An 18,793-nucleotide genomic window follows, 5' to 3' on the forward strand; every position below is an offset into this window, starting at 1 on the left:
ATATATATATATATATATATATATATATATATATATATATATATATATATGCCGTTTCTTTCGCCGTTTAATCGTCGGCCAATTAAAACGCGTTCTTTCTCTCTCCTCTCTGTCTCACAATGAAGATTTCGTTATCGCGCGTGGCCGCGAATTTCCGATCGCGCTGGGAAATTAGCGGAGAAGGCGTCTCGCCAAGGAGTTCGTCCGTTTCTTTCTTGATTCTTTCCTTCCTTCTTTTTCTCTTTCATTTCCTTTTTCTTTCTTGGAGGTGCGAGTACGCGCCTGAAGAAAAATCACGAGGACTTGCGGCGCCAAGTGTCACCCTACATAGATAGATAGAGAAAGAAAAAGAGAAAGATAGATAGAGACAGAGGGAGAAGGAGGAGAGCAGCCTACGGCACTTGAAGTCGTACAGTCCTTGTACCGCTAGTCGTACTTGTGGAACTAAAGCCGTGCGCGAGGAATCTCAGAAACGGAAGCTCAAGTACGCGGGAGGATTAATCGACGTAGTTGCACCGGATTAAAGCGAGCTTAATTTCGCGAAGCGAATCGCCGACATCTAATCTCTCTAGTTGGCGTCGTCGGGATATATCTTTCAGCGCATCGCGTCGCGTTTCACTTTAAACTCCTTCTCTCCCTCGCTCTCTGTCTCTCCTCGTTCTCTCTCTCTCTCTCTCTCTCTCTCTCTCCCTCTTTCTCTCTTTCTCTTTCCTACCTTTCTTCCACGCTCTGGACGAAATTATAGTTTGCACGCTTATTTCCGTCATACTTATTAATTTTACCCTCTCTCTCTTTCTCTCTTTCTCTTCCGTTAATCCCTCTTTTCCCCATTCTGCGCTGCCTCGCGAACGTTTACCTCTTTGTTGCAGAGTATTACGGCGCAATTCGCAGATTCCGAGTCTTAATTGCCGCCGCCTAAAATTCCGCGCAACCTAATAATCCACCTACACACGAATACGATGTTTACACCTTGGACATGGAGTGTTTCGAGATTTCCCGCGTGTTTGAGCAAAATCGGACGAATTTAAAGCGAATGTAGCCGGAGATATGGGGAGAACTTTATAACAAAAGTCGCTGCAGAACTAACAAATGGATCGACATCCTGCAGTAATTTATTGGCCTTTTATTGTAGATTTATTTTCAGAAGCTGGAAGCTTTAAAAAGAGAGTTTGCTATATTCCCAGCGAAATTCGCTGCGCTCCTTAGCAAAATAGATATCACTGACAGTTTATTCCCGCGTTACTATATATCAAGAGAAAAAGAAATATCTAAGAGATAAAGAATATTTATTTAGTGGGCACTAAACAACATATTTACTTCAGTCTAAATTCTTTCATTTAGGTAAAATAAACAATTGCTACAAAAAAAACGTAACAAAATTGAAAAGCTAAAGTTTTGGGAAAATGTGTATTTTCTTATTTGAAAAACATTTTTTATTAGTGTGAATTATAGTCTTGAAAACAGAGGAAAAATTTTTTTCTCAATTTTCCCGTGGATTTTTTCGATTTTTTCGAGTAGAAAATTTCATGCGTGTTTGATTAGAACATGCCACATTTGCTTTTTTCCGTAAAGAAGATAATTGCGTGCATTAGACTGAAGGTAAATGAACCCAGTAAGCAATCTGTTAACATTCTGAGGACAGATTGAACATGACCTGCCGACAGAAGTCCGTAGTCATCTGTGTCCGCAATCTGCTGCTGTTCTAGTTTGCAAATAAGATCTGACAGCAGATTGTATCCTGTATATTTTTGGGTTATTGTATTCTAATTTTATATCGATTACATGGTAATCACTACATCATTACACAGGGTGTTTTATAACGTGGAAGTATTTATTAAAAACCGAGATAATAACACTCTAATTATTGGGTGTTTTTACTTCACACTGAGAGAAATTATCCGATAAAAAATTAACAGACATATATTTTCGATGAAAATACCAATGAATTTTTATATCTGATCAGGAAAAATTCGATGAGAAATATCGGTTCATAATTTTTTGATCGGTTTATCTGATGAAAGGCCATTATGATCGAAAATATCCGATTAAATTAAATAGAATATAAAAATTGATCGGAATTTGATATATCCGTTTGTTAATTTTTTATCGAGTAATTTCTCTCAATGTGCAATCTCTAAGCTTCTTAAAGCTTCTTTTCTTTTTTTATTCTTCAAATATAAAATAAAACATTTTCTCTTAAAATATCTTTTCTTTAAGTAACGAAAATATCAACTTTTCCTAAAATATTAATTTTTCAGAAGAAATCCGTTTTTTCCTGTCTTTTTCAATTATTTAAATAACCAGCTTTTTTAAAACTATGCTCTCTTAAAGTGAATCAGTGAATAGTCACTGATATCAGTTATAATTATAGCACTGAGCAGTCTCTGCTCATTGTGCTATACTTATAACTGCAAATCAGTGTATATTCACTGCTTTTAATGATGTTTCACTGATTCACTTTAAGAGAGTAGTGTAAGTAAACGTGTTAGGTGGGGAGGAAGAAAGGAACACTCGGAAGGTGATTCTTTTTCAAGAAGAACATCGATTAATTGCGTCCAACGCTTCTCCTTGTCCGATCGCTGTAACTGATAAAAATGTAATCGATATACCGTCACGGTGAACATCCTCTCTCTGCCTTCTCATAAATGCTTATCGTAATTGCGCAGAACCGCTTAAATTGACGCGCCGTGACATTTGAGAGACGCGAGTCTCTCCGCGACATTTCCGCGAGATGAATTCGGAATAGAAGCCGGGGCTGATGCGCGCGCCCCACTTAATTGTGATACGTGAACGCTTCCGTAGTGGAGCCGGCATATAGATAGTTGAAAACGCGGTTAATTTTGTTCACGTTACAGGCGCAGCGGACTGAGTCGAGTTACGGGACAGCGAGTTATTCCAGCGGGACCGTTCGTTCGTCGTATCGCGAGGTGAGTTTATCGATCTGTCGTTCGGCACGATGCAATTTTGAAGACTCGACGCGGCCCGACGCGAAGCACACATACGCCCACGCATCCGCCGCAAATTAAATTCTAAATCAATTAAACGTCAATCAGAGGGGTGCCCCCTCCGTCCCTCCCTCCCTCCCTCCCTCCCACTCCGGTGAATTAAATCTCGATCAATTAACCATCAATCATCCTCATCGGCTGAATCCGCATCAATTAACCATCAAACATCCTCATCAATTAAATCCGAACAAATAAATCTTCCTCGTCGATTGGACTTAATTGGCCGGTCGGCGGAAATGCGCAGCCCGCGTCAGCGCGCGTCAACGACGGCGACGACAATCGCGCGAGTGCGCGATTTCACGCGTCACGCGAATCTCGCGCTACTTCCGAAACTCCTCTCTCGCGCGGGAACGTTCGTCGTCAGCGGGGAAACAAGAAACGCGAAACAACACCAGGAAACAGTCGACGCGCGTTATACGCGGCAGCTCGCCCAATAACCGTTCGTCTTGGCGAAATTACGAGTCCGGGCGGACGTTATCTCGCCGCTTGCGATTTAAATCACGCTCTCTCTCTCTCTCCCCCCCTCCCCTTTCTCTCGCTTCCTCTGGTCGCCCGCCGCGGCCATTTTTTGTACGGGGGAGTCCCTTAATTCCCGCTCGCGCGGGAGTTACCGTCGCGACCGCGTTTCCGGGCTCTTCGGGGGACGCGTCCCCGCCGTCTTCATTCTACCTACAACCCCCAACAACCCTCCGCAGCAGCAGCAGCAGGAAGAGCGACGAAATCCCGAGCTGAAAGCCGCCGTCATAACCGGTCCCCGGGTTTACCTTTAGCCTTAACGTCGCCCGCGCGCGCCGTCTTCCTTTCTGTCGTCGTGCAGGACGCATCCTGCGGGAATTAAATGCGCGAAATTAAATGCAGCCGCGTCCTCTGCCGGTACACCGTCGCCGACCTCGCAGACAAGTCCACGAGGTCGCGGTTTTCGCCCCCGTAATTCTCCACGTCCTCAGACGAGCCGGGGATTTTATGAGACGTGTTCTTGTGCGAGAACGCGGAGAAACGTGCTCGTTCGCAATTGCTGTCGACTACTTCTGATCCGGCTCGATTCCTGTCGCGGAACGTAATACGCATTATCGGATGATTGTGGCAAAGATTTATCGTGTGTTTGTCGAATGAAATAAAGAACGAAATCGTCATCCATTCTCGAAGGATCAGTAATCATTTTACGAAGAAAATAAGCAATAATTATTTGAAGCATTTAACGAACTGCATTGAACAAGCATTGAACTGACTGTTCTCTTTTTTCAAGCTTCCAAGTACCCAAGCTTCCTACATTGGGAGAGAAAATATCTAGAAAATTAAACACATTTAGTCGGTGAACACTATAATAAATACTTATGACAATGAGAAATATTTTTTAAATAGAGGAACAGACATTTTTTTATAAAATTTGAAGATCTTTGCTTTCCGTGAGAGCAATCGTTCTATTTAAATGAAGGAATTTAGATTTAAGCAAATATGTCATTAGAGTACATGCCAAAGGAATATTTATTATTTATTATATTATATTACTATTTACTATACTCTTATTATGTATTGTACTACTCACTATATTACTATTTACTATATTGTTTTAGATATTTTTTCTTTTATTGTATAAAAAGTGGATGGAAAGATTGACGAATCGCGGCAACCCGATATATTCTTCGCCTTCCGCGAACGAAAATACGTCCAAGTTTGTCTTGCTTAAGCTCGTGTTTCATAATTTCATTTTTCCTAGATGGAAGGCCCGATCAGGTTTTCCCTCGAGGTCTTTTCCCCTTCCTTTTTTTGCGCTTTACCAGAGCGGTCGCGCTATATCTCGTTAAAAATCAATGAGAGAACGCAGCCAGCACATGAAACAAAACGGAGGCGGCGGTAGAGATACGATATATCGGGGCAATAGAAAAGGGATTGAATTCCCGCTAACATTTATTCGTCGTAAGCCGCTATTAAGGAACAAGATCCTTCCCCTCTCCTCTCGTTCAGAAAAAAAGGAGAGAGTGTAGTCCCTCTCTCGAAGCGTATAACGTTAACTGCTCGATCCGCCGCGAAACGAGAATCGGTACGCGCGCCGGGACGTATCCGGAACCAATATCTGGCTTCGCTAGTTTCCCCGGAAAAATATGGAAAAATTTACTTCTGCTGGCGGAAGCGAGGCCGTTCCGCGATCTCCTCGTTTTTTCTTTTTCTCTCTCTCGTTCTCTCTCCTTCCCCTTTCCTCTTCCTTCCTTCCTTCCGTCCGTTTCCTTTCACGGCGAGGAAACGCCACGGAAGCGGCTGCCTTCTGGAAGACATGAATTCCCGCGTGTATGTGTTATCAATCGACGGTGGAATTCGGTAATTCGCGGGACAGGTGGCGAATTTTACGAGGCGGTTTCCCCTTTTTTATTCTTCCCCACCCGTGAAAGACCGACCCCCGGCACACGCTCGTATTTCGCGACGGGACCTCGTGAATTTTCCTTCCTATTTTTCCTATTCTCGGAAGATAGATCGAGCACAGTATCACGGCGTAGGAAACCGCGTATTAATAGCCGACGACTCGTGCATTAATAATAACCTAGACATCCGCGCGCGCGTTTATTCTTTCGAGGGCGAATTCACGACAGTCGCGAAAGGATCATCTCATTTCGAGATGTCACGAATATCGTAACATCTGTCAAATATATGATGTGACTTCCCCGTTATTCTTTCGGCACGATTTCGTGGTGAACATTCTCCCACCGTGAAATCTGTTACGTCTCTTTTTCGGCAGTGTTTGAATCTAAAAAGAGTAAAGAGGCCAAGCGTAGATGTCAGCGCTGTTGGAAAGGTTGAAAACGGACCGTTTCCGGAATTTTGACACGCCAGAAACAGCAGAAATATTTTTATCACTTCAAACTGTTACCCGCCATCGTACTATTCTTCTGCTGTGGTTGTCTCAAAAATTCGGTGGGTATTGCACTTGACGGCCTCTCCGACCAAGAAATGTCGTCGCTCACAAGCTTTCCATATTAGCCGATGACTTGAGATTACATATCCGGATGTCTCCTCGCGAGATCGATTCTCAAGCACTTCAGAAAATTCAGGTTTCGTACGCCCAGGCGTCGTTCCGCGCGACGGAAAGATCGATTTATGCGACTCCCTCTCCTCCCTCCCTCCCTTCCCCTCTCTCTCTCTCTCTCTCTCTCTCTCTTTCTCTGCCGATGCACCGAAATGCAGCCCAGCGTCCCCGGGGAGCGCAACGGCTGCAACGAGCACGGACTGTTTGAAAAGCAGGCCGAATTCCCGACAAAGGCGCAGCGAAAGAAAGCGCCGAGAGCAGCACGCCAGTGTACTACGGATGTTGCGGAATCGGGAGAAAGGTTCGGTTCGCCGAACACGATCGCGCGCATCTCGTCCGCTTTAGTAGCAGATCCGTTTCCATCGACCGACTTACGTATGCGGCCAAATCGCATCGAGCCGAGTCTCGCGAATCTCGGACGGCTTTGATATTTTCACCGTGAATTTCGAGAGTTACCACTCGAGGATAGATAGGTAGATAGGTGGATCGGTCTGTGCCTGGCTTATTGGGGGTGGCTTTGCGACGTGGCGCTTTTTGTTTCCTAATCGCACAGAGGCCGATGTGTATCTGTAAACTCGGCGCTTTTTCTCCCTTCGTAAAGGGTTTTTTCGCGAAACCGCGTGAGCATCACGCGAAAGTCGCCCTTTTTCACGTCGCTCCGCGAAAAAGACGGTAGAGACGCTTTCTTTTTTCTTTCTCTCTCTCTCTCAAATTTAATTGTTTCTTTCTTCTTTTTCGTCTCCTTTTGCTTGTTTATAAAACGATTGAATTGTCAACGAAATTTCGCTCGAGCGGCTCGAAAGGCAAAAAGAGAAATAGAAAATCGTCGCGCGAGGAGAGATCCGACGCGCAGTGGTCTCCCATGCCCTCCGCTGGACCGACTGGCGGGGGTGGGATATCTTTGTCCCGGCCACGTCGAGCAGATTTCACGGCGTTGATGCATCGACGCGCTCGTTGCGCGCTCGAGAGACGCGGACTCGCGCGCCTCTCGCTCGCTGTGAGGTGGAGCGCGGCATTCTCCCCTCAGTCGTATATCAAGCGCCGATGTCGGAGGTGCCGGGAGAGTGCCAGAGGTCGAACTCTTATTGCCGTAAAATACAGCAACAGAGCGATGATGTAGTGGCCGAGTCGGGCCGGAATTTTCAGCGCACGACGATTGCCGGAGCGGCGAAAAGAGGAAAAGTAAAGAGAGAGAGAGAGGGGGGGAGAGAGAAAATCGCATCACGCGAAGGAGCACCGAGCGAGGACGACACTAACTGGAAAATCAGTCGTGAGACTGTCTCGCGACCTTGTTTTTGTCGCTCTCTTTGCACCTTCTTACTTTTTATAATTCTGACAATAATGTTCTAAAGGCGAAAATAAAAGCATCTGTCCATCTCTCTCGTTTGCTTACATTCATACCGAGAGAAAAATATCTAAAGAATTAGACATATTCGTTGAGTACTGAAATCATATTCACCGGTTGACACCTGACTTTAAAGAATTAAAAAATCGTCAACATTATAGCTTTGCACCCACAACGTCATTGATGCTCGAACATTTCTTAAACAAAGAGTTAAACGATTTTGGATCTTATACATACATTAGGGAAAATTGGTAAAAAGTTAACAAACGGATATTTTTGATAAAATTCCGATCTATTTTTACATCCGATCAGGATACCCGATTTAATTTAATGGGATACTTTCAATCATAATGGCATTCTATCGGCTAAACCGACCAAAAAATTATTAACCGAAAAATTATTAATTATTTTCTGATCGGAAAAATTCATCGGTATTTTGATCGGAAATATCTGTTTGTTAATTTTTTATCGGATAATTTCTCTCAGTGTAGAGATAGCTCAAAACGGTCAACGCCATTCGAGGAAATATCATTTGTACTTTGAAGTACGGGCTTTTCAAAATCGCCTAACAGCTAGATTCGCTAATTTTAGAGATAGTTTAAAACGGCCAACGCCATTCGAGGGAATTATCGTTTGAATTTCTGTTCAAATCGCTTGTACTCCAAAGGAACCGGAGATAAGGCTTTTCAAAACTGTCCAAGAGATAGATTCGCCAATTTTCGAAGTAGCTTGAAACGGTCAACGCCATTCGAGAGAGCATCGTTTGAACCCGTATCTCTGTTCAAATCGCTTGTACTCCAAAGGAACCGGAGATACAGGCTTTTCAAAACTGTCCAAGAGGTAGATTCGCCAATTTTCGAAGTAGCTTGAAACGGCCAACGCCGTTCGAGAGAGCGTCGTTTGAAGCTGTTTGTAGCTCTGTTCAAATAGTTTGCACCTCAAAGGAACCGGAAGGCAGTTCAAAATCGTCCAAGTCGCGGGCGCAAACTTCACACCGGTGGGTAGAGCGATCCGCCGGGAAGAGAGTGCTTCGGCGAGAGAGCCGCGCGCGATATCCTCCGGTATACACATACTTTCATCACGCGCTGGAGGATATTTCACGCCGGCAAATTGGCGCGTGACACGAGAATTAATTATCGCATCCACGGCTGAACTCGCGGCGACGGCTGTTACTCAAAAGAGTCTCGCAGTCTCTCGCGCCCGTCGAACGAACGTGTGGCCGGCTCTCTCCCGACAGCTTTTGAAATGCGGAAAGTTGCCGTCGTAAGAATGAAGTTATGAATGGGACCGTCGTTCCCGCGAACGGACAGCCGGACGAACGAACGAACGAACGAACGAACGAACGAACGAACGAACGGACGGACAGACGGACGGATGGTCGTCGGATGTCGGCGACGACGTCGACGAGCTTTCACTTGGCGAGCGCGCGCCGCGTGCGATCTAATTAAGTCGTTCGGTGAATTAAGGAGTGGGAGCGGCAAGTTTTCACCGCGCTAATGAGGCGCTGTTAATAAAACTCACTCTGCCGGAGCACCGGAACTTTGGAGTCACCCGTCGTCGTCGTGGTCGTAGAGCGCGCGCGCACAAAGTGATGTCTGGCCTCGATTTTTCAGAGTTACGATACGGAGCCGGGTAATGAGCGGACGCGTTACATGAATCTAATAAATAAACGTCGCGAGATGTAATCGGCTAGTGACAGAAGCTGCACGTTGATCGAGCGAACTCTCCCACTCTTCCTGCCTTCTCTTCCTTTCTCCCTCCTTCCCTCCTCTCTCTTTCTTCCCGTTATCTTCCAGAGCCAAGCATCTCCGTAAGTTCCGCGAACTTCTCCTGCCGTAGCCGAATTTAAATTTGTTTCTTTTCCGCCTTTTCCATCCCCCCCTTCGATAACCAGCGACGAATTCGAGATGGCGTTTAGGTGGTTTGGAGAGACGGAACTTTTAATTACAAGGAGCGCGCGGGTGCAAAATAGTCCTCTCGCCCGATTGGAAATCGATTGCCATTTTCTACTCCATGTAAGATGAGAGATCATTCTCACGGCAAGTCGTCGCGCACTCTTATCGGCCGCCGAAAGCTGTACTTCCGCGAGCTTCAAATTAATATATCATTGACAGGAAATTGTGAACGCGCGCGAGAGAGAGAGAGAGAGAGAAGGGGGGGAGATCGTGTTTGCCGTCGATCAGAAATCGATTCCTATTTTCTTCCCCATACAAGATGGCAGACCATTCTTCTCGATAGGCCACTAACTCTCGATCACCGTGGTGTTTGAATTCCGACGCCGGCGGATCGTGCTCTCGCCATATTCGCCTTCTCGATCGAACCAGGAGGGCTCGTCATACTCTCCCCCCGACACGTCAAACTACATCCAGTCCAGGCGATTCTTCCGCCACCCCCGCGTGGCCTCCTTCCTCCCGATAAACGAACTACCTTTACGGCCGCTCTCGACATACGCCATTATCGATAAGGGTGCGCTCGATTTTTTCTTAGTCGCCATTCTCCCCCTCTCTCTCTTCCTCGTAAAAAATATGAAGCCCCAGGAGGATCAGATGGTCGGTGGGGTTGGAGGGTGGGAAGGAAGGAGAAGAGAAAGAGGGTCAACGAGGTGCAAAGCGTGTGCATGGACCGCGGGGGAATCGAAAGATGGAGGGAGAAGGAGAAGTGGAAAGGAGAGCGAGAGATAGATAGTGACACACAGAGAGAAAGAAAGAGAGAGAGAGAGAATTGGAATCACGGATTTGGTTAGAAAGAAATTCACGCTCGCAAAATCGCGAGAGTTTCCAGCCAACTTGTAGAGCAACTGTATCGTAATTAATTACGGTGTTTTTCCTGCTATTTGAGGTTCGAGAGTTTGTGGGAACGCGATCCACTATATCCGCGAGACGCGAAGAGCATGGATCGCGCTGATCATTTCGAGCGCAGCCGCGCTCTCCTCTCCTCTCCTCCCCTTCTGCTCTCTTTTGCTGAGAGCTCGGCAGAAACGAATCCGAAGGAAAGGCGTACTTCTAACGCGTCGTTATCTGTAAGCTTATGCAAATGCCCGAGCAGTTTGCCACGAGGATTTGCATACGGTAGACCCGCGGCCCCTCTTCCCTCAACCACTACCCTCACCCCCGACTTCGGGGGCCGATCTATACGGGATCATGTCTAGGCATAATCTCGAGAAGCTCCCGCGGTTATACAGTGCTTTCCTCCAGACCTTAGTCACGTGAGAAGAGCTCGAAGAAACGAGCGAGCGGGCCGATCGAACCTGTCCCGCGCTCCTTCCCTCCCTCCCCCCCTCGCCTTTTTCCTACTCTTTTTTCTCCTTTCCTCGCCTTCCCTGCTTGTCCTCCTCTTTTCCCTCTATTTGCAGGCCGCCGTACCGAAAACGTACCGCGTCCTTTGCATACGGATGCATGGCCTGTAATAAAGCTCGAAACGCGCCGTTCATTAGCATGAAAGCACGAGACGCGCGCGCGCTTCGATCGCGAGACCTCTTCGTCGTCGTCGTCGCCGCCGCCGAAAGCGAGTTCGATATCGCGCACCGCAAGAAAGAACGGCCGGAAAAGAAATCACAAGGTGTCGGGAAAGGGGTGAACCGTGATCGCGCCGCTGTAAGATGTTTTATGCGCGCCTTCTCGCAAGAATGGAGCTCACCCGAGTCGAGACTACACACTAACGTCAATTTCTTTTTTCTCAGACGGGTATTTCCCGTTAAGAAATAGACACATTTGGACAGAGATAGACAATATGTCAAAGGCTCTGCGAACACCAACAACTAAAAAGAGACATAGACTACTAAAAACCATCGTGGAATTTAAATTTAACGCAGGGAGGGAAATGAAAAATTGTCTGATAATATAATCTATATTGAGAAAAAAACTTCATTTTTCTCTCTCAAAGAAGAAAAAAAGTATTTTCCAAATTTTTTTTAATTTAATTTTTAAAATATTTTTTGATGGCAAATATTTCCCGAGTTTTTTCTCAGATAGATTCGATTTAATTCCGTGACATTTTGACACGGGATCTCGCAGTGCCGTATTTTAAACTAATTTCGAGCGAGATTGGAGGCAGTCTGTTGTTTCTTTTTTACTTTTCATAATTAAATGAGAGGTAGGTTCATTTTTCCCGCGTCGTGCTACATTCTATTACGCACTTCCGCGCATTATTTCCCCTTACATCCTAAAGCCCGTGCTTTATCGCGGCAAAAGTAGCCGTAGATGTAACGATCGGCCGTGTGCACGGTGGCGCGGTGGTCCGTTAATGCGGCGCTCCTGTTGGGACGAATAATTCCAGTTTTGTGCACAATTTCGGACCCGGGACCCGGAACTAGCGCGTTACATCGGAATCGCGGGGCAAGTCAAGATTACCCCTGGTACCTTGGATTTAATTCGCCGTAATATTCCCTGTGAAGTTTCGCGCAGAGACTGAAAGAGAGGAGGGGGACAGTGCAGGTGCGTGTAAGTATGTGTGTGTTTCCATGCGGCCGAACTGTGTAAATGATTTTCACGCGGCAGGCACGTAATGGCGAAGCAGCGATTTTACGAACGCCCGCATCGCCACGCAAAATTAGACGGAATTTATTTAATCCGACCGAGCACAGGGCGCAAATATTACTGGCCGCGTTGTCGCGAGCTCGCGAGCGAGCACAGCCGTAACTAACTCCGTTAAACAGGCCGTGATTATAATTTAACAATCAAAAGAGTTAATCTATATACGCGTATCGCGCGGAAGTACAACGTGAAATATAATCACGGAAATATGCGGCGGAAACGCGGCAGGATAAACGCGATTAACGTCATGTAAAACTCCGGTTAATTGAAGCAAGGTCGGATCAAAAGCGACCCCGGCCCGCTTTGGCCCGGCTGTGCTTGATATTAGAAATAATTTGCGGGATATAATAATGTGCTGTGTAATAAATGCGAGACGTTTAATTACAATAGCAGAGACGGGAAAGGAAAGAGAGAGAGAGAGAGAGAGAGAGAGAGAGAGAGAGGAGAAATTTCCGTGGGTTTACAATCCTCGGGTCTTTACTTATACAACAGTGACAGCAAGAGAAAGAGAGAAAGAGAGAAGAAAGCGTTTATTTTAGTCCTAGAATATCCTAGGATTAAGATTGCGTATAAAGTTAGATAAAGCGTAATAAAAGAGTTTCACAAGAAATAATAAAGAAAGAAATAAAAAATGAAATAAATAAGGAGATATATCTACGATGGTCTTCCAAATTTTGAAATTGATACTTAACACGCTTTGAAAAAATTATCAGTTTAAATATTTATCTAAGTTGATATTAATATTTTCCTTTTTTTTTCTTGCAATTATGTATATACATAACATATAATTACAGTTGGGCAGACATGTCAGCAAAATAATGAAGAGAAAAAAGGAAAGAGAGGGGGAAACAGAGAGAGAACTGCTCGAATAGCGGAAATATTTCCGAATATCCCGGAAGAATTGCACGTGCGCGCGGATTGCTAAAATATCTCCCGGTCTAATTAATTCGAGGTATCGCCGTGGAATATGATTAGCATAATGCGATTATGCGGACGCTTATGCCACGCTTGTATCGCCCGGAGCAACACGAGTCAATTCTCGCATGGCCGCACCGCGAGAATTTTCCGATCGCGTGCGCATTCGACGTTGATCGAATGCCATCCTGCTCTCGCGACCCCCTGCTCGATTCTCGGAGAATTCGCGAACGCGGGGAGCCCCCGGTATCCCGTTGCCAACTTCCTCTCTCTCTCTCCCCCCCCCTCTCTCTCTCTCTCTCTCTCTCTCTAGCCCTCGCGTTTCTAATTAAATAACTAACGCACGCGTGGGCGCAGTTCATAAACCAAATTGCGTTCGCGTTATATTCACGTTCGATGAAAAACACATTTCATTTTGCACTCGATTTTCCCGCGCAGGGAAGAGTAGACAGGCACGAATGCCGACGGAATATCTCACATTTTCGCGCAGTTTTCAGCGCGCGTCGAATTGCACTTCCGCGAGCGTATCGGGACTTTTCGCGGTGAAAAGAATTTGTCTCTTTCGCGAGTCGTCTAAACAGTGCGCCTTCTCGAAAGCTTTTTCTCTCTCTCTCTCTCTCTCTGTCTCTCTCTCTCTCTCTCTCTCTCTCTCCCCGTTTATTGTAACTGCGTTACGAATTACGTTAATGGCGTCGACGCTACCGCTGGCGTTTATTGCGGCGACTTTTCATCCATCTCGGCGAACTTTGCCGGCACTCTTCTCCGGCGGACAGACGCTGTTTCGCGTTTTCGCCAGCGCGCCACGCCACTGTGATCTCCTTAAAATCTCGGTCGGGACGGACAAAGCCCCCAACGAACTTGGACGCGGGTCAAAAGGGGGGTGGCACGAGAACGCGGCCGAAGTCTAATGCACAAGTTTCCACAGCGACGGCGGCGGCGGCGGGGGCGGGCCGCAAAAAACGGAAGAGGCACTTCGGCCTCGCCGTGAAATAAATTATGAGCTGCGACATGATGTAACAGCCGAGAAAAGAGGCGGCGAAGGACCTGCGAGAAAGGAGGACAGGGGGAGATTCTTCTCGACACCATTTGGCCCGCCAGCAAAGCTCCGTCGACGCCGAAAAGTTGAACGCAAGACGATATTCTTCTCTCTTTCTGTCTTTCTTTCTCTCTCCTTCTCCTCCCTCTCTCCGTCTGATTTTCATGTACAATATTTTGTGCGTCAGCAGCGGGGAGGGAATGCGCTCAGCGGGAGAAGAATTGCGAATGCGAATGATAATTTCTCTTTGCGCGGGAGGTTTTGCTTTCGCAAAGACCGAAATTTAAATTCAAGCAACATCTGTCTCGAATTGAAAAGCGTCCTTGCTCGCTCTTCACAAGAAAAGCACTCGATCGCGACGCAAGCAACGTCCCGGCAGCAGCTCTGCTTCCGTCTTGCTATCGGTTGTCGAGGAGCCTTCTTATCACTCGTCAACGCGCAAAGGGAGAAAGAGACGGAGACACACATACACGGATCGAAAGAACTTTGACAAATCGCAGTCAATCCCCGCGGAGAGGAAAACGCGCCGGCTCTTTTTTCGCTTAATTCGTCTCGCCGGCTGCGCTGAACGACGAGGAAAGAGTAAGAGAAAGAGAGAGAGGGAGAGTGAGGTAAAGGGACTTGCTCGCGTTTACGAGAACCCGCTTGTACGCCCTCGAGCCGGCGATATAACGAGGCGATCCGGAGCGATTCCCTTTGACGTCTTTCGTTACCCTGGCGGGGTTTATCTCGCGTTGGAAGAAACGCCCGCGACGACGACGACGAAGGAAAACCCAGAAAGAAAAAGAGAGAGAGAGGAGCGCTCCATACGGAGTGTTCCAACCCGAGCGGCCAGCATCTGCCTCTTATCCGTGAGTTCTTTGACGACAAGCCCGATCGATCCTCACCCCCTGGCGAGAAGTGTCGGGGCGAGCGTTCGCGCATAACCCAGATAACGATCCCGAATTTCGCGTGCAGTATCCGCAGGCGGACGCAGCGGCGCGTACGCGTGTAACGAGAGCATTATGAAATTCCGCGTCGATCGCCGCGCGGATCTCCGAATCTTGCCCGTTCTTCCGCCGCCGGAAACGACGTAAAAGTCGCGGAAAGCGATTCCCCCGCGCCGCCCCGCCGCTAGCGGAATCACGGCCGCAATTTCATTCTTATGCAGATCGTCGCAAGAGACTCGGTGGGGGAGAGATAAAGAGGCAAGGAGGGCGGGGGGAAGAGAGGAAGAGAAAGAAACGAGAATTTACAACTTATTTCATCCGAGATTTCGCGAGAGAGGCGTCGTAGCGATTTCCGATCGTCTCGGTTCGTTTCGCCTCGATATTCCGCAAGATCGATCGCGATCACGACCACGTGGTCGTTTAGCCGTCATTAGCCGTCCGGAACCGAGAATCATCCGACGGGTTGGTTCTCTGCTTCGTCGGACAAGAGATGGATGGACTTGGAGAACCTCTCCCAACGAGGGAGAGAGAGAAACCTTTCATTAAGCGGGAAAGGCGATAGCGGTCGGTCACTGTGGACATCTTTCATCCCCCAACATCCGCATACTTGTCTGTGTCAGGAGATACCCTTGTCGAATTTCACCCGCGCGCATCTCGCATGCGATCGCGTTACCGCGCGCGTTGTAACGCCTTAGAGGCCGAAATTTTGAAATGTCGCGACTTACACACGCACACTGATGCACAGGGGAAATCTCGAATTCCGTCGAATAACGTTTCTTTCGCGACGTAATTTCACGAGCTGCAGTTCGTCTAACGTGTGTTTCCCGTTCCCGTTACTCTTCCCGTTGCATCTCCCGATCGCGTGGTGAAATTCACGAAAATTACAGAACCTGCAAAAATACGAGTCCCCGTAAAGGGAGCGCAAACATGATACATCACATGCTCTGCTCGTGAAACACAATTAGGGGATCGCGTAGAACGAATAGCTTTGTTAACCCCTTGCCCGTCGAGATAACGAGTCTCACTCGTGAACGGCCACAACAGACAACAACAAGCCGCGCTCATGAGCCGCGCGAGTAAACTTGGTGGAGCTTCAACCAGGAGTTTTGCGCTATTAGTAATTGTTCTTTCTCAGTTGTTAGTTTACTCGATATAACCGGTTCCTTTCTAGGGAAATCAACATTATTTCAAGCGTATTTTGAGAAATCCTTTCCCGCCTCACGTGCAGGAAATAGTTTCTCTGTTGCAAATTCTTTTCAAGTTTATCGCGAGGAATTACAGCTCTAAAGTAAAGAGTTGCATTTTTAGTGATTGAAACAAATAAAAAATTCAACGGCAGAACTTTTGTTCTGCTCTGCGCGAGAAGAAAATATATAAGAAATACAAGTTATATTCAGTGGATATTAATAATATATTGTACTAATATAAACACATTTTTATATAAAAAAAAATTTTTTTTAATAATATATTCTCTTTAAACTTTCATTTTTGTTGAAAGCAGTTGTTTATTGAAATAAAAGAATTCAAAATAATTTAATAAATTTTAAGATAAAAATTGTAGTATAAAGTAATATAAAATTTTTAGATAATTTTAAATAATTTTTAGATAAAAAAATAAAAGTTTAGAACAAAATTAAATATTTTAAATAAAAATATATATTTTAATAAAAATTTTTAAATAAAAAAAATTTTTTAATAAAAATGTTGAAATATTTTAAATAAAAATTAATGTTTTAATAAAAATAAAAAAAAATAAAGGGTAATATATTTTATCGAAATAAAAGGATTTATACAGAGAAGTTTATATTATATTTAAGTAAACGTATGTATTTAGTACTTATTAAGTAACTTTTTTACTTTTTAAGTAACTTATTAAATATTATTGTACTTATTAAGTAACTTTTTTTACTTTCAAATATCTTTTTACTCATTTATTTTTTGACTGCTCAAAGTCAATGCAATGTGCGAAGGAAAAACAGTTTTCTCAAAGCCAAATTTTGAAGACAAATTTTAGGAAAAAAATTTAGATGAATTAAGAGTGAAATGTTACGCGAATAAAATGCGTTTTCAAAGATTACAATTGGTTGCCAATACCACGATGAGAATTACCGGGGAAGCGGAAGATCCCCAGCGGGCTTTCGACGGCGCGACGATCGCCTAATCGCTTCCAGCGACAATTCCGCGGAACTCGCCCGCACATCGCGACAAGACAACAAACGAGGTTGATCGTTCGGTCGCAGCGGGCTCTCGCGAATTATGCCGGCGTGCCGGCGTATAAACATCGGATTCGCCGCAATTAGGATTCAATCAGATATATTTACGACGCAATTTCGGATCGCATTGTGTATACGGACGGGCCTCGTAATGTCGGCCCCCGTCGATATGAGGGCCGGTCGGCGACGATGAATTATGCTATGTGACAGAATGGCTGACGATCTCGCCGTTTATCGGAGGAAGGCCGGCCGGGCCGTAGATTGATGTTGGAAACTAAATTGCGGCCGGTAAGGGAGCTCTCGAGTTTCCGGCTGCCACTATGACCTCCCATGTCCATAAACGAAGGACCGTCTCTGTCTCCTTCTATCTCTCCCTGTTCATTCATCTAGTTCAGTTTCCCTCTCCTTCTCTCTCTCTCTCTCTCTGTCGTTCTCTCCCTCTTTCGTGGTCTCTTCATTCCACTCAGCAGCGCGCTCGAAACGTGTCAATTATCGCGCGCGCGCCTGTTCGCCTCGCTGGCTCGTTCGCGATTGAAGAGCCAACTTCGAGAGACCGCCTTAATCCTAGATTGGTTTAATTAAAACAATCGCGCCTGGACGCGGTTTTTTAACGCTGTAACCGCGCCGCCATCGCCGACGGGAAAAACCGAGCTCACGTACTCGTCGCGAGGCGCTTTTAATCGAATGAAAGAGAGAACGCTAAGCGATCTGATCGCGCCGGGAACTGTTCGTTTGCTCCCGACTCGCGATTAATCCCAGATTGGCGTACAGCGACGTGAACGAAAGTAACTCCCACGTACATACAGTTAAATCCATATTTAAACAAACAAAAAGAAGTAAAATTGCGCCGGGATTACGCGCCGCGCTGCAAAGCTGCACGGATGGGAGTGACGGGTAAAGTGAGGAAGAGGGAGTAAGAGGGAGGAAGAGGACGAGGGGGAGAGAGAGAGAGAGAGAGAAGGGTAGAGTAGTTTATTTATTCCTGGAGTAAAAACATTTTAGAGTTTTTAGTAATTTATAAGTACACAACAGAATCAGAAATAAACGATATAAAGAGAGAAAGAACATACACAGGAAAGAAAAGAAACGAAACGAAAATTATTTCTATTTCAAGCTTAAGACCAAACTATGCAATACTTACAAATGTTTTAAATAAAAAATACTATGCTAATATAATCTCAGCCTTCAGGTAACAATAATTCAATTATATAATTTCACAATTTTAAATGTCCAACTTTGATTCAATCATTTACAATTTTAAATATTCAGCATTATTGCATTATATATAGAATTTGCAATTCCTCTTTTATGCCCTAATTCCGCTTTTATGCTAAGTATTGGAATTATTTATGTAAATATAATGTTTAATACCATTTTAGTGATACTTTCATCACTCACGATTACTATAGAAAATAAATACTATATAAAACCTTATTTACTAGTAATAAAAATATATACTATCAATTATAAATCAAATGATTTATCATCTACCACAATCTGTATATCTTGCAAGTACAAATTAAGATAATTAAGAATTAAGATTAAACAGTCTTATGTTCTTGATTCAATTCGCTTTTCTATATCTAGGTTGCATTCCAAAACGTCTTTTTAGAGGAAAATCTTACTATAGTATCTATAGTATGTGTAACGCGAACTATAGTATGTTTTAGTAAAATTTTCTTCGAAAAAATCTTTGAAATGTAATCCTAGAAGGTATAGATAAATTATTCTGTTAAAGCTGTTAAAAGAAACGAAACGAAAATTATTACTGACCAAGCTATGCAATACTTACTAACGTT

The 18,793-nt window shown here is 45.1% G+C and overlaps 1 protein-coding gene across 3 annotated transcripts in view; it reads left to right on the forward strand.

The window, feature by feature from the left end:
• The window catches only part of LOC116848219 (connectin-like), a 334,937-nt gene that overhangs the window by 160,380 nt on the left and 155,764 nt on the right, over window positions 1-18,793 (forward strand). For 2 of the 3 annotated variants that reach the window (XM_032824092.1, XM_032824094.1), the window contains one exon: window positions 2,856-2,927. The exons of the other annotated variant lie outside the window; for it this stretch is intronic. The gene's annotated coding sequence lies outside the window, so the exon portion shown is untranslated. The remainder of the gene's footprint in view (window positions 1-2,855; window positions 2,928-18,793) is intronic. 3 annotated transcript variants of the gene reach the window in all.

Source organism: Odontomachus brunneus, unplaced genomic scaffold (genome assembly GCF_010583005.1).
Source record: "Odontomachus brunneus isolate Ranch 3 - 2012 unplaced genomic scaffold, Obru_v1 Obru_scaffold_091, whole genome shotgun sequence".
In the NCBI taxonomy this organism is placed as follows: Eukaryota; Metazoa; Arthropoda; class Insecta; order Hymenoptera; family Formicidae; genus Odontomachus; species Odontomachus brunneus.